General features: G+C 42.6%; 1 pseudogene; it reads left to right on the top strand.

The window, feature by feature from the left end:
* Nucleotides 1-16,116: 16,116 nt before the first annotated feature.
* LOC138420190 (bcl-2-like protein 1) lies at nucleotides 16,117-16,808 on the top strand (annotated as a pseudogene).
* The last annotated feature ends 4,149 nt before the right edge of the window (nucleotides 16,809-20,957 follow it).

Genomic DNA, 20,957 nt, shown 5'->3' with positions numbered 1-20,957 from the left:
GCCACTTTCTAACTGCATGTGCTGAGCCAGTTGATTTAAGCTGTCAAACTGCTACCTCTTAAGGCAATGGCACCCCACTCCAGTACTCTTGCCTGGAAAATCCATGGACAGAGGAGCCTGGTAGGTTGCATGCAGAACATGGGGTCACTAACAGTCAGACACGACTGAGCGACTTCACATTCACTTTTTATTTTCATGCATTGGAGAAGGAAATGGCAACCCATTCCAGTGTTCTTGCCTGGAGAATCCCAGGGACAGGGAAGCCTGGTGGGCTGCCATCTATGGGGTCACACAGAGTCGCACATGACTGAAGCAACTTAGCAGCAGCAGCAGCACCAGCAAGAGTTACTGGGACTGCCCTGTTGGTCCAGTGGTTAAGACTGGAAGTGGAAGACTCTGTGCTTCCATTGCAGGGGTTTGGGTTCAGTCCCTGGTCAGGGAACTAGATCCCATGTGCTGCAATGAAGATTGAAGATCCCGCATGCCCCAACTAAGACCCAATGCGACCAAATAAAAATAAATATTTTAAAAATTATTGAGATATTTAACTGATAATGTTTGTGAAGCATTTAGCATAGTACTTGGCAGATAGTAAGTGTTCAGTTGCTGCTGCTGCTGCTAAGTCACTTCAGTCATCTCTGACTCTGTGTGACCCCAGAGACGGCAGCCCACCAGGCTCCCCCATCCCTGGGATTCTCCAGGCAAGAACACTGGAGTGGGTTGCCATTTCCTTCTCCAATGCATGCTTGCATGCTAAGTTGCTTCAGTCATGTCTGACTCTGTGCGACGCTATGGACAGCAGCCCACCAGGCTCCTCCGTCCACAGGATTCAAGTATTCAGTAAATATTCGCTGTAATGATTATCAGAGGTACCAGTAAATATTGTTGAATAAATACTTTGCCCAGATAATATGCTCAGTAAATATTTTCAGATTGAGTTGTTTGCACATAGTAGATGTTACTGGATCAAAGTGGAGTCTCATGCCTGGTTGTTACAGTCCTTACACAATGTCCAGCCCAAGATGGGCACAAAGCAGGTGTTCCATGAAATAATGGCATGAGTTAGCTACAGATAAAAGCAGGAGAACTTTGAAGAAACTGTAATCACTGACTCTCATGAGAAATACTAGATGTAGTTCCCTCTTAATGGATTCCTACTTCAGTTTAATGCACTGAAAAAAGAGAAACAGAAAATAAGCTATTTTATCATGAAAATGCGCTCAGTGCCTAGTGCTGTACTTGGCACATTTGGGGCATGCAATACATTTTCCCCCAATGAATGAAAGAGTAAAAGAATGAATGAGGATAGAATTTGGAGTCTGAATAACTTGGGTGTGAATCCCAGCTTTCATTAGCTATGTGACTTTGTATAAATGTGTTAACCTTCTAGGTTTCAGTTTTCTCCTCTCAAAAATTGAAGAGTTAACATTCATCTCTCAGTAAAATTTAGGGCAAGAAAATAATACTGTCAGTGCTAGAGTACCATACAAATGTGTTTTAGAAAATAATTAAAAAGCATTCTCTATCTCCTCTTCCTGTCCACAGTTGTTTCTAGAATGAGGATAGTCTCACATAGTAGACTATGAACAGTAATTCTTGGCTCACTTAACCTGCATTTACTTTGATAAAGTTGATTCAGGAACCTGGACCTCAGCCACTTCTTGATAGGAAACTGGGGGAAAGATTGAGCTGGTTCCTGTTCCTAAGGGTGGCCCTGGTTTACTGAGCTCTGCCCTTGGATGCTGACATTGTGAAGCTCCGGGGATGTTCTCTGTGACTCTTTTTCCTGCATTCCTCCCTACTCCCCATCCACTTTTCTAGGCACCATGAAGTCCCCACACTTATAAGCTGTCATAGCCTCTGCCGGCCCTGATCCCTTGTCCTTCAAATACCACCTCCTGCAGGAAGCCTCCTGGTAAGTCTATCTCAACAGAACCTATATCACAGTTTTTTAGGTGGTGTTGTTTCATTTTTAAATTTTCTGGCCTTGCCACGAGGCATGTGGGATCTTAGTTTCCCAACCAGGAATTGAAGCTGCACCCCTGCATTGGAAGTGCAGAGTCTTAACTACTGAACCGCCAGGGCAGTCCTATCAATGTTGATAGATACCGCAGCTTCTGAGTAGCAGAGCTGGTCGAAGAGGACAGACCTGCCACTTAGCTGAAATTTTTGAACCTCAGGTTCCTCGTTTGGGGACCTTGGGCAAGTTATTTGTCACAGAAGATATAAGAGATATAAATCCTCCCAGGGTATTATGAGTTGATTGGTGTAAGGCACTTAGAACCATGCCTGGCATGTAGTGAGTACCCTAGGAATGTCAGCAGTTGGCTAACACAGGAATGTTTATGGGGCAAAGCAGGTCATCTTTTGTGAATTAGGTCCAGCCTTCTCATGCAGGACTGTATAGCATTCCTTTGTGAGCCTCTTTCTGTGCTCCTTTCTCACTCCACTTATCGCTCCACACGTTTAATTCTCTTCACTCCCCCTGGGATTCTCTCCCGTATTTTCCCAGGAACAAGAAAAGTTTCTGTTGGTTTTTCCCTCTTCTGGGATTCTCTGCCTTACTTTCCCGGGAACAGGAAAAGTTCCTTTTGGTTTTTCTCTCTTCTGGTTTGATGCCAAGTGACAGATGGCTGGAACATAGATTCCTCCAGCCCCCTATCCCAAGGTATTCCCGAATATGGACCACAGATATGGCAAGTTAACACACCTTTTATTACTTTTGGCCCCAGCGCCCAACATGGAGCCCTAACCCTGGGGCTTTGCCCTTGGTCCCTTGGTCCCCCTCTGGTTAGCACTCTAAGGAGAGTGGGGCAGGGAGGGGGAGAAAATGCACCTCCTTGTTAATAGGAAAAAGTCCAAGTCCCCATCTTACCTTGAATGTCTGAGAGAGAAGAAATAGACAGGAGTCATCCCCAGACTGGGACCTACCTTAAACCCAGTTTTTTCATTCACAAGCTGAGGCCCCACCCCCCGGATTGTGTTTGTGAACCTGACCAATCCATGCATCCCTCCTCCCTTGGATAAGGTGGGTAGAGGGTGGGGACATGCCTACAAGCTTCCTTCCAACAGTAATAGCTTGCTTACCCTTTATGATGAGGCTAAACGTCATTTCTTCTAGAGGTTTTCTTGACGCCCCCACACACCAGTGGCCTTGTACACTCCCAGCAATACGCTTGCCTGCAACACTTCAAAGCTGTATTATAATGAGCAGTTTTCCTGTTAGACTGAGAGGAATTCCAGGGCCTAGGACCTGTTCTGTTAATATAGGATGTGCTTTAAGAATCTTTGTTGAGTAATTTGCATGTAAAATCGGAGAAGTCAGTGGCACCCCACTCCAGTACTCTTGCCTGGAAAATCCCATGGACGGAGGAGCCTGGTAGGTTGCAGTCCATGGGTTCACTAATAGTCAGACACGACTAAGCGACTTCACTTCCACGCATTGGAGAAGGAAATGGCATACCACTCCAGTGTTCTTGCCTGGCGAATCCCAGGGACGGGGGAGCCTGGTGGGCTGCCATCTATGGGGTCGCCCAGAGTTGGACACGACTGAAGTGACTTAGCAGCAGCAGCAGCGGCATGTAAAATGTTCGTCTAGGCATACCTTGTAGACACATTCATCTGAGAGTACTGAGCTTGGCACCATGAGTGGTGAGGAGGGAGGTTGGGTCGGATTTGGACCTCATCCTCAGAGCTCAGTGTATCTGGGGAGAGCCAGATAGTGAATGACTATAAAGTGATGTGACCTGTAGAAAACACACTGGGACACTTGGAGAGGTCCTTGACTGGGAAACTTGACAGAGGTTACTTCACATTAGGACTGCATTGTATCTGTTTTTGTGTCTACTGCTAGGTAACAGATTATCCCAAGCATTAAACAAATGCTTAAAACAACCAGTATTTTTATTTCTCAAGATTCTGTGCATTACCTGGGAGGTTCTTTTGTTGGACCCACCTGGGCTGTCTTTCACGTGTCTCTGTTCAGCTAACGTGTCAGCTGGAAACTGGGGCACTGGGCCTTGCTCTCCTGCACTCTTTTGTCCTGGGCATTGTCATGGCACGTTGGTCTCGGGGTTCCAAGATGGTCACAGTGGAAGCTACAGGCCTCCTGAGGCCTGGGCATCAGAACTCGCATCTTGTCATTTTCACCACACTCTGTTGGTCAAAGCAAGTCACAACACGAGCCCAGATGTAAGTTCCAAAAATGTGTGACCATATTTAACCTACCGCATGGGTTTTGGGGTGATAAGGAGTTTTTCCAGCAGATAAGGAGCAGTGGAGAGGGAGAGGGCAGTCTGGGCAGAGGTACAGAGGTGGGGATAAACAGGACATGGCTGAGGAACATTCCAAGTTTAATGTGGTTGGCAGAGTAAATATTTGGAGCTGAGGATGCAAAGATAAATTAGAGATTCCTGAGATGGGGCCTTGAACCTCAAGTTTTAAGTTGATCCTTTGGAAGTTTTAACAAGTGCATACCTATTTTCAAGAGTCCATTGTAGCAGCTCTGTGTGATATGGATGCCGGAGAGGGTAACAGTGGAGGAGGGGAACCTAGAGATGGGGTACAGTGATCCATGAGAGTGAGGTGAGACCCAGGTCTGAACTGGGCAGGGATGTATCTTCATAGGTTGGTGACTTACTGGCCATCTAGGTTGGCCCAATGACTTAGTTTTAACTCATTTTCTCCAAGCTCCCTAAAAACTCATCTTTTCTCTCTAGCAGAAATGTCCTTTGAGAAGTTTGGAGATGAATTGAAGTTGGGAGAAAGTTAAATGAGGGTAAGTTTATTGGAATAAAGTGGACAGACTTTAGGACAGGCAGTGATGACCTTTCTAGGAAGGTTCTCCAGGGGCCAGGGAGGAACTTCGTGACAGACATGTACTGGGCATGGTGGCAGAGTGGTTTCTGAGAGTGGTATTGTTCAGAGGTAGAATTAAAGCAATCTGAACTCCTTTTCAGCTCTCACTTTTACAATGGGTGGTTGTTTTCATCTAGGATAACAGGTCTTGGTCCATTGCTTGTTCTGCCACACCTAGTCTGAAAAACTGAGGTGGCATAAGGCACCCACCTCCAAGACAAACAGGTTCTCTGGGCCAGATGACCAGGAAGGGGAGGAAAGTTGGATGATCCCTTGTTCCACGTTGAATTGGCCAGTGGGAGAGGGATCCAGAAGAGAGGTTAACTCCTCAGGTCTGTCCAGAAGCTTTAAGGTACCCCTGGCAGGCCTGGGCCAGGCACTCTTATAGGAATGATCCTATTAAGGAAATCCAATATAATTAAGATTCATACTACAGCATGGTCCTAATCCTTAAGACAGTCCTACATTTTACAGATGTATAATCCAACATTTAGTTTTAAGTGGCTTGGACACAATCAGACATCTTTTCAGTGGAGGACTGGGATCCTAAGCTAGGCTGTTAGACACCAACAAGGGCATGAAATATGTAACAGCACTCTGTGGGGACTAATGCCAATGGGCTCCAATAGGGAGCCTGCTGCCTCAGTGCAGTGCTGGGTCAGTTACTTCACTCCACTCCCCAGGAAGGACCACATCGCCAGCCCTGCCAACAGCCACAGCTGAACCCAGCCCAGCTGCTGGGAACCATAGACACTTACCCTAGGCTTCCTTTTCAGGTGACTGATTATTCTCTTTGGTTGGAGGTGACTTTGTTGTTCAAAATTCCTCTAACTAGTCCTTAAATAGTTTGGTTTCTAGGACTCAGTCAGAGACCCTCTTCCATGAGTAATCCACTCACATAGCTTCAAATACCATGTATGGTAGGATTCCCTGGTGGCACAGTGAATAAGAATCCACCTGCCAGTGGAGGGGACATGGGTTCGATCCCTGGTCCAGGAAGATTCCACATGCTGTGGAGCAGCTAAAGCCCGTGTGCCACAGCTGCTGAGCCTGCATGCTGCAACTACTGTATATGAGAGAGAGGTGAGATCCAGGTCTGAACTGGGCAGGGATGTATCTTCATAGGTTGGTGACTTAGGAAACTGCAACTACTGTAACTTGTACGCCTAAGCCCATGCTCTGCAAAAAGGAGTAGCCCTCACTCCCCGCAATTTGAGAAAGCCTACGCACAGCAGTGAAGACCCAGAGCAACCAAAAAACGACAAAATGCCATGTGCGCTTTTGATTCTCAAATTCATGTCTTCACCCCAAATCTCTCAGCTGAGCTCCAGATCCACATTTTTCACCATCCTTAAGTTCCTTCACGTATGGATGTGAGAGTTGGACTGGGAAGAAAGCTGAGAGCCAAAGAATTGATGCTTTTGAACTGTGGTGTTGGAGAAGACTCTTGAGAGTCCCTTGGACTGCAAGGAGATCCAACCAGTCCATTCTGAAGGAGATCAGCCCTGGGATTTCTTTGGAAGGAATGATGCTGAAGCTGAAACTCCAATACTTTGGCCACCTCATGCGAAGAGGTGACTCATTGGAAAAGACTCTGATGCTGGGAGGGATTGGAGGCAGGAGGAGAAGGGGATGACAGAGGATGAGATGGCTGGATAGCATCACTGACTCGATGGACATGAGTCTGAGTGAACTCTGGGAGTTGGTGATGGACAGGGAGGCCTGGTGTGCTGTGATTCATGGGGTCGCAAAGAGTCGGACACGACTGAGCGACTGAACTGACTGACTGAAGCTCTCCAACAGGATATGCATCTCACATGGACTTCAAACTCAACACATCGGAAACTTACTTGATGATAACTGCCCCCAAATCTGCTTCTTTCTGTATGACGCAGATATATTTGATTTTTTTCTATCTCTAGCACCCCACCCACCATTATCTCTGGCTAAGACTGCTACATTCTCTTTCTATCTGGTGTCCCTTCATCCACACTGGCTCCCTTTAGTCCATTCTCCCCCCTTTCTTCAGGGAAGTCTTCCCTTCTCCAGTTTCCTAGGGCACACTCCCAGAGCTCCCTATACCCTTCCTCTGTGACACTCATCCCAAATATGACTGGCACGATTATTTATTAGACACTAGATCATAAGTGTCATAGGACAGGGTGTCAGTTTTATTCACTGTACTCCTAGCACCTAACATGACACAGCTTCCCAAAGTTTGTTGACTGGGTTGCACAGGGCCATATGGTCCCCACATAGTAGGTCTCAAGAAGCAAATCATCGGGGAATTCCTTGGTGGTCCAATGGTAAAGAATCTGCCTGCCAACGCAGGGGACACGGGTTTGATCCCTGGTCTGGGAAGATTCCACATGCCACAGGGCAGCTAAGCCCATGCACCCTAGAGACTGTGCCCTGCAGTACGAGAAGCCACTGCAGCTAGAAAGTAGCCCCTGTTCACCCCACAACTAGATAGCCCACTTGCAGCAATGAAGAACCAGTGCCGCCAAAAAAAAAAAAAAATCCACCATCCAGTGCAGGGAATTCTGGTTTGGTCCCTGCTCAGGGAACTAAGATCCCGCGTGCCTCGGGGGGACTAAGCTTGCACGCAACTGGAGAGAAGCCCATATGCTGCAACTAAGACCCAACACAGCCAAAAATAAATATGAAAAAAATAATCTATAAAAAAAGAAATGAATCCTTTTTCTCTTTTTATGCTTTCTCCACATTTTCCTTTGAGAATCAAGCCTTATTTTGGGACTAGGTCACCCAACCAGTTAGGCTGGTTCTGACTTCTCTGTCATTCAAATAGATCCATTCTGTATCTTAGTCAAGGGTTGAAGCAAAAAAAAAAAAAGTGGAAAAAAAATCTCAAACATCCCAGAACTGAGCCCAGAGTAAGTGTAATAAGAATCCAGTAAATCAAATGACGATGCATCTGTGTAGGGGGTGTGTGTGGCCAGGTGGCTGTAGAAAAACGTGTACTCTTCAGAGGTGGAATTGAAGCAATCTTAATTCCTTTTCCATCATCCTTTTACAAAGTACAGTCCAAATTGTGTTCTGTCAGGTAAGGGTCCTGGTTTACCTCTGGCCAGCATCTGTCTGTTGATCCAGGCAAGGCTGCCCCTTCCTGACACACTAGATGGGACTACCTGAAGAACACCCTATGGTCAGCAGCAACTGAAACTATCAATTCATGCATACTTGGCTAGGAAAGCCTATTTTGAAAAGCTGTGATTTGGAACACTAGGTGAGTTATAGGAAATTCTAATTTGTTTTATATCTTATAAGGTACTTTGGTCATTGCCAAAGATAGGACCCTAGACATATGTATGTCCCCCTACATTGTGTGAAGCTGGAAGGTTCATGCGTTTACTCTAGAGCTCCTAAAGTTAAGAAAGCTGTGTATTTATGGATCATGACTGTTTAATTGAAAAGCAGGACTACTTTCCTGGTGGTCCAGTGTTAGGAATCCACCTTGCAATGCAGGGGATATGGGTTTGGTCCCTGGTTGGGGAGCGATGATCCCACATGCCATGGGGCAACTAAGCCCCCACGCCACCACTATTGAGCCCATGCTCCCCAACCCGAGAGCCCGTGTGCTGTAACAGAAGATCCCATGCGATGCGACAAAGATCCCACGCGCCACAACTGGAACCTGAAGAAGCCACAGAAGTAGATAAAAATAAAATAGATAAAAGATAATAGATAATATTTGACATAGTCAATAAAGCAGTTCAGTTCAGTTCAGTTCAGTCACTCAGTCGTGTCCGACTCTTTGCGACTCCATGAATCGCAGCACACCAGGCCTACCTGTCCATCACCAACTCCCGGAGTTCACTCAGACTCATGTCCATCGAGTCAGTGATGCCATCCAGCCATCTCATCCTCTGTCATCCCCTTCTCCTCCTGCCACCAATCCCTCCCAGCATCAGAGTCTTTCCCAGTGAGTCAACTCTTCGCATGAGGTGGCCAAAGTACTGGAGTTTCAGTTTTAGCATCATTCCTTCCAAATAAAGCAGAAATAGATGTTTTTCTGGAACTCTTTTGCTTTTTCAATGATTCAGAGGATGTTGGCAATTTGATCTTTGTTTCCTCTGCCTTTTCTAAATCCAGCTTGAACATCTAGAAGTTCATGGTTCACGTATTGCTGAAACCTGGCTTGGTGAATTTTGAGCATTACCTTACTAGTGTGTGAGATGAGTGCAATTGTGTGATAGTTTGAGCATTCTTTGGCATTGCCTTTCTTTGGGATTGGAATGAAAACGGACCTTTTCCAGTCCTGTGGCCACTGCTGAGTTTTCCACATTTGCTGGAATATTGAATGCAGCACTTTCACAGCATCATCTTTCAGGGTTTGAAATAGCTCAACCAGATTTCTATCACCTCCACTAGCTTTGTTCGTAGTGATGCTTTCTAAGGCCCACTTGACTTCACATCCCAGGATTTCTGGCTCTAGGTGAGTGATCACACCATTGTGATTATCTGGGCCGTGAAGATCTTTTTTGTACAGTTCTTCTTTGTATTCTTATCACCTCTTCTTAATATCTTCTGCTTCTGTTAGGTCCATATCATTTCTGTCCTTTATCGAGCCCATCTTTGCATGAAATGTTCCCTTGGTATCTCTAATTTTCTTGAAGAGATCTCTAGTCTTTCCCTTTCTGTTGTTTTCTTCTATTTCCTTGCACTGATCGCCGAGGAAGCCTTTCTTATCTCTCCTTGCTATTCTTTGGAACTCTTAAATAATACAGTAAATACATTTATTGATACCTGTTAGGTTGGTGCAAAAGTAATTGCGGTTTTGCATTGTTCAACTTTGCCATTTGCTATTGGAATACATTCTTAAATAAATGTTATGTTAGATGTCATTTTAATGTTCGTTTCTTCCTTTTTTTTGCTGATGACTTATTGCTGGGTATTTTATGTTTATTTAGATTAGGAAAATGATAGACAAAAAGCAAATTCAAACGATTTTCTTATTCAAGTTCAAAATGGGTTGTAAACCAACAGAGACAACTTGCAACACCAACAAGGCATTTGGCCTAGGAACTGCTCATGAACATACAGTACAGTGGTGGTTCAAGAAGTTTTGCAAAGGAGGTGAGAACCTTGAAGATGAGGAACGAAGTGGCTGGCCATCGGAAGTTGACGACCAGTTGAGGGCAGTCACTGAAGCTGATCCTTTTACAACTACACGAGAAGTTGCCCAAGAACTCAGCATCAACCATTCTATGGTTGTTTGGCATTTGAAGAAAACTGGAAAGTTGAAAGAACTGGGTGCCTCATGAGCTGACCGCAAATCAAAAAAATCATCATTTTGAAGTGGCATCTTCTCTTATTCTACACAACAAATTGTTTCTCAATTGGATTGTGACATGTCACAAAAAGTGACTTTTATATGACAGCTGGCAATGACCAGCTCAGCGGTTGGACCGAGATGCAGCTCTGAAGCACTTCCCAAAACCAAACTTGCACCAAAAAAGGTCATGGTCACTATCTGATGGTCTCCTGCTGGTCTGATCCACAACAGCTTTCTGAATCCTGATGAAGCCATTACATCTGAGAAGTATGCTCAGCAAATCAATAGGATGCACTGAGAACTGCCATGCATGCAGCTGGTGCTGGTCAACAGAAAAGGCCCAATTCTCCGTGACAATGCCTGACTACATATCGCACAACTAATGCTTCAGAAGTTAAACACATTGGGCACAAGATTGTGCCTCGTCTGCCGTGTTCACCTGTGTCAAGGAATGTTTAATTTTAAGGAATCCTACATGTTGTTTTCTGTTTCTCAAGGGCCCTCTGTTCCTTATCAGTTCCTGGAAAACAGGAATGAGCAGAGCTGCATGCGGTTCTCAGGACTGAGGTCATGAGGGAGAATGTATACATGGATTCCTTTCAGTAATCTTTTACTTTTCTGTAAAACTACTTAGTCATGTTCCTATTTCCAATACATGGATTGTCTTCTGGCCCTGTGACGATTGTTATTCCCCTAGTTACTGTTGTTGCGGCCCTGTGACTATTGTTATTCCCTTAGTTACTGTTGTTATGCGTCTGTTTTCAGTGTTTTTTACTTTATTTTTTGCCTAAAGCTTCCTTGTGTTACAATATATAAGCACACACTGCCATGAATAAAGCACCCTTTTTCCACTAGAGACTTGGGTCCCCTGCGTCCTTCTTTTCTTCGCCTTCTTTTCCTCAACTCCTGTCCCCAGGTTCTAGTCTGTCAAGAAGACCATATCAAGTGGCATCCGAACAGGGACCTGGAGTACGCCCTTGGCAAGCAGACGGAGTAACTGGGGACCTACTGAGGTCAGTAAGTGCAGGGTTCTGGGACAAACGGCAGGAAAGCCCCACCGCTTTTCTACTTTGCTTCATCATTTATTTAAGGTTCAAGGACTTTTGGTTTTGCGTCAGTGATTAAAGGCTTGTCTCCAAACTAATTGAACATAATCCCTGGTTCCTTGATGAAAGCAATTTTGATTTAAAGATTTGGAACCAAGTTGGAAAGAATGTTAAATGAACCACAAGATGGGGGAAAATATTCCAATAGATTTCTGGTCCTTATGGGCCCACACTAAAGCCATGATTTTGCCATTTCAAGAAAATTCTAGCCGACCCCCCCCCCCCCCGCCCCACCCCCGATATTTGACAACAGGCAGAACACTTGTTACATGAATATAAATTAGATGATAATACTTTACAAAGGCCCAATTAAAACAACATAAAATATTTCAAAATTATCCCAACAGCCCTGCTCCGGCTGCCCCAAGTGCTCCTCCTCCTCTTACAACGGACGCGAAACCGGAAGTCCTCTCAACTCAAAGACAGAATGACTCTAACAATGACTCTTCAAAGATAACAATACTTTCCTTAATGACAATGATAAGCCTTTAACACATACTCATATTTATGAGAAAACACTATCCACTCAATCTCCTTCATGGGGAAGGCTTTCTAGATTACTAGACTGGGACATAAAAAACGAGTCCTTTCTAGCCTTTACCATGTCACACCTGCCCTTAGCCGAACAAAACCTTGCCAGATATAAACTCCAAATAGTTGAGCCACCCGACCCTAATAAAGATGGTTCAGATTTTGAGCCCAAAATATGGATATGGGTAAACCCCAACCTTGTGTTCCCCTCTGGAAAGCTAGAAGTCAATGAAACCTAAAGATAGCTACACAAAAATATTTCAAGGACCTAATGAAGCCTATGCTGATTTTTTAGCTAGATTCAAAGTTGCTATTTCCCATAATGTTATCAGAGAAGAGGCCAAAATGCAGCTAGAAAAACTGCTTGCTTATAAAAATGCATGAGATCGAGACTCTTGTTGATTATTTAAAGGCTTATCACAATTTAGGACCAGAAACTCAAAAAATACATATGTTAACTGAGACAATGGTTGCTACCTTTAAAAAGAGATATGAAAGATGTTTTACATATGGGGATAAAACTCATTTTAAAAAGGATTCTGCTAAAAAGCACACAGAAAAAATTAAAACTGTTAAAAAAAAACCTCCAAAAATTTGCCCTCATTGCCATAAGATGATACACTGGGCCAGAGAATGTCATTCTAAATATGATATTATAGGAAAGCCTATTTTGGGAAACTCCAAGCTGGGGACTCCCCGGGTCCCCATCAACAAAAACCAGGGGCAAACTCCATCTTTTCCCTCAAACCCTCAACATCTGGCAATGCTACTGTCGATATGCTAGCCCTAAATGATTTTCTCCTTTTTCCCTTCTAAAATATCTACCGGACCTTTTTGGACCCCTACCCCCACAAACCTTCGGTCTTTTATTTGGCCAATACTGTTCACTCTAGAGTAATTGATTCAAATTATAAGAGAGAAATTCCAATTACGATGTCATCTCAGATATTATGGCAATTCAAAAAGGGAAACAAAATTGCTCAATTAATTCCTTTATCTTACATTTCTATTAACTCTGCTAATAATGTACAGACAGATGTATTTGACAATTCAGATAAAAAACAATCCTTATGGACATCAATAATATCTGAATATACCCAACCAAATATAAATATCAAAATTAATGGCAAAATTTTTTCTGGCCTCCTTGATACTAGATCTGATATTACTATTATTTCCAAACATTTATGGCCCAAATCTTGGCCTATACAGAAAATTTCTTGCCAAATTGCAGGAATTTCTCAAACCAAAATATAAGAGGTTTATCAAAATGTCCAAATTTATCCATACGAGGGACCAGAAGGCCAACCTACAACATTACGACCCTACATGATAGATGCATCTCTTAATTTAATAAAAGATTTCCTTATGTAATGACAAACTCAAATATGTATTCCACATTTTTTGCTAGGGGCCACTGTACTGCTCACTTAACAAACAATGCAATTATTAAAATAACTTGAAAAGATGACAAGCCTATTTGGACAGAACAATGGCCTCTTACAAAAGAAAAACTAGAGGCTACTAAAAAAACTTATCAATACACATTTGAAATTAAAACATATTAAAGAATCTTGTTCTCCTTGAAATTCTCCCATTTTTGTAAAAAAAAAAAATCTGACACTGGCATCTTTTAACAAACCTTCAAAAAGTTAATATATCTACAAAACCTATGGGTACATTGCAACCAAAAATTCCATCACCTACCATTATTCCTAAAAACTGACATATTATTATTATAGATTTATAAATTTGATTTTATACTATACCTTTACACCCTCTAGACCGAGAAAGATTTGCCATCTCTCTTCCTTTTCCTAATCATATTGGGCCTCATAATCGATATCAATAGACTGTATTGCCTCAAAAAATGATAAATTCTCCCACCATATGTCAATATATGTAGCCAAAGCCTTTGAACCTGTAAGAAAACAATTTCCTGACTTTCTTGTTATTCATTATATAGATCATATATTGTCTTTGGCTCCGTCTGTTTTAAAAACTCAAGAAATGTTGACATAGCTCAACAATGCTTAAAAGACTCTAGATTAATCATTGCCCCTGAAAAGAATCAAACCTCTAGACCTTACCATTACTTAGGGGCTTCCCTGGTGGCTCAGAGGTTAAAGCGTCTGCCTGCAATGTGGAAGAACCGGGTTCGATCCCTGGATCGGGAAGATTCCCTGGAGAAGGAAACAGCAAACCACTCCAGTATTCTTGTCTGGAGAATCCCATGGACGGAGGAGCCTGGCTGGCTACAGTCTACGGGGTCGCAGAGTTGGACACGACTGAGCGACTTCACTTCACTTCACCATTACTCCCCAACTAACATAGATTTGTGTTGATAAATTATCAACCTTGAATGATTTTCAAAAACTTTCAGACAATATAAACTGGATTAGACCCCTTTAGGTATTGCAAAGAGAAGGCAACGGCAACCCACTCCAGTACTCTTGCCTGGAAAATGCCACGGACAGAGGAGCCTGGTAGGCTGCAGTCCATGGGGGTGGCTAGGAGTCGGATACGACTGAGCGACTTCACTTTCACTTTTCATTTTCCTGCATTGGAGAAGGAAATGGCAACCCACTCCAGTGTTCTTGCCTGGAGAATCCCAGGGATGGAGGAGCCTGGTGGGCTGCCGTCTATGGGGTTACACAGTCAGACACAACTGACGTGACTTAGCAGCAGCAGCAAGTATTGCAAATTATCAACTGACTAATCTATTTAATACTTTAAAAGGAGATCCTGATTTAAATAGCCCTCATTCATTTTCACAAGAGACACACACACAAAAGACTCTGTTAAATAGAAAATGAATTATACAAAAACAATTTCTTACTCGTATTAGACTTGAATTGCCCTTAGAGTTGTTTATACTCCCCTCTTTCCATTCTCCCACAAGACTTCTTGCCCAACAAGAACACCCAATAAAATGGATATATACCCATTTTAAAGAGACAAAGTCCCTTCCACACTATCTTGATCTGATCGCTCTAATAATTATCAATAAAAAATACTAAGACTTTAATTGGCTCTGATCCTCACCAAATTATATTGCCTATTAATAAAGCTCAATTTGAAAATGCATTACAAACTTCTACCGATTTCCAAATAGCCTTCTCAGACTATTTTAGAGAAATTTCATTATCCCACTAATAAACTTTAAAATTTCTTTAAAAATACTGAATTTATTATCTCAACTGAATTTATTATCTCAACTGAAAAATACTGAATTTATTGTTACATCACAACCTATACCTCAAGCTGATGTTTTTTCCTATATAGATGGGACTAAAAACACCAAAGCCTCATTTTGGTGTCTCAAAGAATATAAAGTCTTTTATACTAAATTTCATTCTGTTCAACAAAATGAATTATATGCTCTTATTCAGGTTATTCACCTACATCCTTACCCTATCAATATAATTTCTAACTCCTCATATTCAGTTTTTGTATTAAAAAATATAAAAACTTCTACCATAAATTCTAATCAATCTATTATTCAACAACTTTTTCTTGAATTACAATCTCTTATTAGGGACCACACTTCCCCCATTTCACACACTAAAACTACAAATAAAAAAATTTAAAAAGGAGGAATACACAGGAACAATTCTATCTTCTCTATCCAGAGCAAACTTTACTAGATTCCAAATGCAAGATATTCTTTAATCCTATAACTATTGTTAATACAGCTTTATTTGTTATGCATTTTAAAAAACTTACCACAAGGAGTTATCTTGACATAAGCAGAAAAACATTTCTAAGAATTGAAAGACATTTCTCTTCCTCTGCCCATTTCGTATCAAGACAGGCTAACTAAACACTGGAAATCTAGGAAATTAATCTTACAGGGAAAGGGGTATGCTTGTATTTCTCCAGATAGATCCAATGAAATCAACTGGCTTCCTCTTTGAAAGATCCACCTCAGGGGAGCATTGGATGTTCAAAATAGAGAAAAAAATGGCCAAATTCCCAGGAAGAAAAAATTCCAATACAATCCATGGCGATTCTAAAAATCTCCAAGAAACACCACCCTCAACGTCATCGAACTTATGATCTCCTTACCTAGGGATAAACAAAAACCCTTTCTAATCAAGCTAAAAATCTGGTTTCTCAACAGGGAATGCCTTGGAATCTGGAAAATATTTTTGTTGCTATGCTTGCTTTGCTTGCTTCCCACCCCCCACCCCCTCACCACCCCCCCCCCCCGACCCCGCTCAAGCTGAATTAATTGATCATACTTACTGGACCTATATACATAACCCCCTTTTTACTACAAGTATTTTAGACAATAGACTGATAGAACTCATCCTTATTATAAAAATGTCTCAGAGCAACTGAGAGCTGGTGGTTGACTTTCTCTTACAAGCTTTCCCAGTAAGGATACAACTGGAGTCAATTTAATGATGTGGAAGAGAACAGAACTGAGAGCTCAGAAGGGACAATATCAGATATGGAAACCCCAAATGCCATCAATGACAACCCATCTTGGCACCTGGCAGATAGCCTGTGGTGAGTGGAGCCACTGGCCACAGCAGAAGCTTGGACGCCTGGAAAGTGATCCCCATGACAACAGTAAAGCAAATCCTGAGGGAGACAGACAATGAGTTCGAACTGAGGTACCAACAGACATTCAGCGACCTGACGTCCCAGCTCCACATCACCCCAGGGAGAGCATATCAGAGCTTTGAACAGGAAATGTATGAACTCTTCCGGGATGGGGTGAACTGGGACTCATGGCCTTTTTTTCTTTCGGTGGGACACTGCGCATAGAAAGCATAGACAAGGAGATGCAGGTATTGGTGAGTCAGATCACAACTTGGATGGCCACTTACCTAAATGACCGCCTAGAGCCTTGGATCCAGGAGAACGGCGGCTGGAACACTTCTGTGAAACTCTATGGAAACAATACAGCAGCCAAGAGCCAAAAGGGCCAGAGGCGCTTCAACCGCTGGTCCCTGATGGGCATGACGTCGGCTGGTATAGCTCTGCTGGGCTCGCTCTTCAGCTCATAGTAACTATTCCTTTCATTATTATCGTTCATATTTTATACAAGCTTGTGTTCCTCTTCCTTTTGTTATAGCTACAGAGAACTTACAATTTAATAAGACTCTACGTTTTGTGACTTGTATAGATTACAAAATGTATACTCGTCTTAATTCCTCTGTTTCTTTGAAAAATGAATCCCTGGAAAGAGGGTCCCATGGCAGGACTTGCCTCTCGGCTACTCACTAAATTACTCCAGTGATTTAAACGATTCATTGGATGGTTAATTCTTGGCATTTGGGGATTAATAGCCATTTGCACTACTGCTGCTGTCCCAGGCATTGTTTTACAAACCTAAATTCAAACACAAAATTTTATTCAAAATTGGGCCAAAGGTGCTCATATTATATGGGCCAATCAGGCTCAGATGAGGAAATTCAAGATAAAATACAGGAACTAAAACCAGCCATCCAATGAGTCAGAGATCAATTAATAGAGTTACAAAAACAAGTAATAATAAAATGTGATTGGAATTCTACATAATTTTGTATCACTGCTGTTCAGTTCAACTATAGTGCTTATAACTGAGAACAAATTAAATTTCACTTACAAGACATACATGATAATGCTTCCCTAATTGTACAATTATTGCAAAAGAAAATCTTTGAAACCTTCTCTAAAAGTCTGCTCTCTTCCAATAGTTTGGAAACTTTAGCTGAATAGCTAGCTGATCAATTATCTGGGCTAGACCCTCAAAGATGGTTCCAAAGTATTACTCATAGTGTTGGGTCTGATGCTGTAACATTGGTACTTGTCCTGGTAATTATATTTGTTGTATACTAATGCCTTTCATCATAAATTGTTCACAGTAAACAAACTGGTCAATTGGTCAGGGCCTTTTTCATAAAAATAATAAAAAAGGGAGAATTGTCAGGGAACTTTTAATTTTAAGAAATCCTATATATTGTTTTCTGTTTCTCAAAGGCCCTCTGTTCCTTATCAGTTTTTGGAAAACAGGAACGAGCAGAGCTGCACACATTTCTCAGGACTGAGGTCAGGAGGCAGAATGCATACATGGATTCCTTTCAGTAACCTTTTACTTTTCTGTAAAACTACTTACCTTCTGGCCATGTGATGATTATTCCCCTAGTTACTGTTGTTATGGCCCTACGCAATGCCAAAGAATGCTCAAACTACAGCACAATCGCACTCATCTCACATGCTAGTAAAGTAATGCTCAAAATTCTCCAAGCCAGGCTTCAGCAATACGTGAACCATGAACTTCCAGATGTTCAAGCTGGATTTAGAAAAGGCAGAAGAAATAGAGATCAAATTGCCAACATCCTCTGGATCATCAAAAAAGCAATAGAGTTCCAGAAAAATATCTATTTCTGCTTTACTGACTATGACAAAGCCTTTGACTGTGTGGATCACATAAACTGTGGAAAATTCTGAAAGAGATGGGAATACCAGACCACCTGACCTGCCTCTTGAGAAATCTGTATGCAGGTCAAGAAGCAACAGTTAGGACTGAACATGGAACAACAGACTGGTTCCAAATAGGAAAAGGAGTATGTCAAGGCTGTATATTGTCTCCCTGTTTATTTAACTTATATGCAGAGTACATCATGAGAAATGCTGGACTGGAAGAAACACAAGCTGGAATCAAGATTGTCGGGAGAAATATCAGTAAACTCAGATATGCAGATGACACCACCCTTATGGCAGAAAGTGAAGAGGAACTAAAAAGCCTCTTGATGAAAGTGAAAGGAGAGTGAAAAAGTTGGCTTAAAGCTCAACATTCAGAAAATGAAGATCATGGCATCCGGTCCCATCACTTCTTGGGACATAGATGGAGAAACAGTGGAAACAGTGTCAGACTTTATTTTTTTGGGCTCCAAAATCACTGCAGATGGTGACTGCAGCCATGAAATTAAAAGACGCTTATTCCTTGGAAGAAAAGTTATGAGCAACCTAGATAGCATATTCAAAAGCAGAGACATTACTTTGCCAACAAAGGTCTGTCTAGTCAAAGCTATGGTTTCTCCAGTAGTCATGTATGGATGTGAGAGTTGGACTATAAAGAAAGTTGAGTGCAGAAGAATTGATGCTTTTGAACTGTGATTTTGGAGAAGACTCTTGAGAGTCCCTTGGACTGCAAGGAGAGCCAACCAGTCCATCCTAAAGGAAATCAGTCCTGGGTGTTCATTGGAAGGACTGATGTTGAAGCTGAAGATACTTTGGCCACCTGATGCAAAGAGCTGACTCATTGGTAAAGACCTTGATGTTGGGAAAGATTGAGGGCAGGAGAAGGGGACGACAGAGGATGAGATGGTTGGATGGCATCACCGACTCAATGGACATGAGTTTGGGTAAACTCCGAGAGTTGGTGATGGGCAGGGAGACCTGGCATGCTGCAGTTCATGGGGTCACAAAGAGTTGGACACAACTGAGCCACTGAACTTAACTGACCCCAGTACTGATCCACTGACAATGGGATATAATCTATACCACTGTCAAAATGGGAAATAAGCCTAGCTTCCCTTTAGACACCCCGCTGGGTTGTCTTTTGACTCACTGGGAGAGATACCAACTGGAAGGACTAAAAAGGAAAAAACTTATCAAATACTGTACTCAATACTGGCCTACTTACTCCCTGGGAGGAGGGGAAAAGTGGCCCCTGTCTGGGTCACTTGGATTCAACACCATTTTGCAGCTCAGTCTATACTGCAAATGGGAGAATAAATACAAGGAGGTTCCCTATGTCCAGGCCTTGATGGCTCTCTACTAGAACCCCGAGAAAAGAAGAAAATGTAAGCTTGAAGACCCTAATAAATGCTCTTGCAAATTCCTTTCGGCAAGGTCCGAAGCAGAAGATCCCCTTGACCTTCTCTTGACCCCCTCAGCTTGGGCAGAGAGGACATGGGGAAAGGAAATTCAGACAAGGCCAGAAGTCACAGAACCTGAAAGAAAGTCACTTACAGTTGCCTCAGCTCCACCTCCATATGTAGCTTCCCCAGTGGAATTATGATCAGGAAGTAAGCTTTTTCCTCTACAGAAGGAAAGGTCACCCTCAGGCAAAATCTGCCCCCTCTGCCTTTCCTTTAGGATGGACTGGTTAGATCTCTTTGCAGTCCCAGGGACTCTCAAGAGTCTTCTCCAAAATCACAGTTCAAAAGCATCAGTTCTTCTGTGCTCAGCTTTCTTTATAGTCCAACTCTCACATCCATACATGACTATTGAAGAAACCATAGCTTTGACTAAACAGAACTTCATTGGCAAAGTAATGTCTCTGTTTTTAATATGCTTTCTAGGTTGGTCATAACTTTCCTTCCAAGGAATAAGCGTCTTTTAATTTCATGGCTGCAGCCACCATCTGCAGAGAGGTACCAGATGGGGAGGGGAGAACTATGCATGTTCATGTTCCTTTTTCTATGCAAGACATTACCCAATGTAGGAAACAATTGGGTTCATATTGTGAGAACCCCCAAAGGCTTAAGATGAATTTGAGCATCTTAGCCTTAACTTCTCCCTCACCTGGAAGGATATAATGGTCATCCTCACCCAGTGTTGTAATAACGAGGAAAAAGCTAGAATCCTAAATCAGGCTAGAAATGTGTCTGATGAAACAGCAGGTGGTCAATCTGGCCCCCTGCAGAAGAGGCAGTTCCCTCTGCAGAGCCAAATTTGGATCTCAATACAAGGACAGGAAAGGAATTCTTAAGACACCTCACTACTTGCCTACTATAGGGAAGGACCTGGGGTGTCCAGAAGGTCATTAATTATAATAAGATACAAGAGGTTATACAGGGGGAGAATGAAAATCCAGCTCTTTTTTTGGGAAGACTCACAGAGGCCTTTAAAAGCTTTATCCGGACAGATCTAAAAAGTATGGAAGGAAGAGTTCTGTTGGCCCATTCCTTCATAACCCAGGCAGTCCCAGACATAAGGGCAAAATTGCAAAAACTAGGAAAATGACCAGAGACCTCAATCTGATTTGGTGGAGGAGGCAAATAGGGTGTTTTTGAATAGAGACTGGAGGAGGAAATCAAAAGGGAGCAAAAGGAAGCCTGAAAGGCTAGCAGGATAGAGAGGTAGACCCAAGCCTTGGCCTGACAACAGGCTAAAATCTTGGCTTTGATTCATCCTACCACTATGTGAGAGCCACAGGGAGAGCA

This window comes from Ovis canadensis, chromosome 15 (genome assembly GCF_042477335.2).
Source record: "Ovis canadensis isolate MfBH-ARS-UI-01 breed Bighorn chromosome 15, ARS-UI_OviCan_v2, whole genome shotgun sequence".
Taxonomy (NCBI): Eukaryota; Metazoa; Chordata; class Mammalia; order Artiodactyla; family Bovidae; genus Ovis; species Ovis canadensis.
This window is presented reverse-complemented; position numbering and strand designations above follow the sequence as displayed.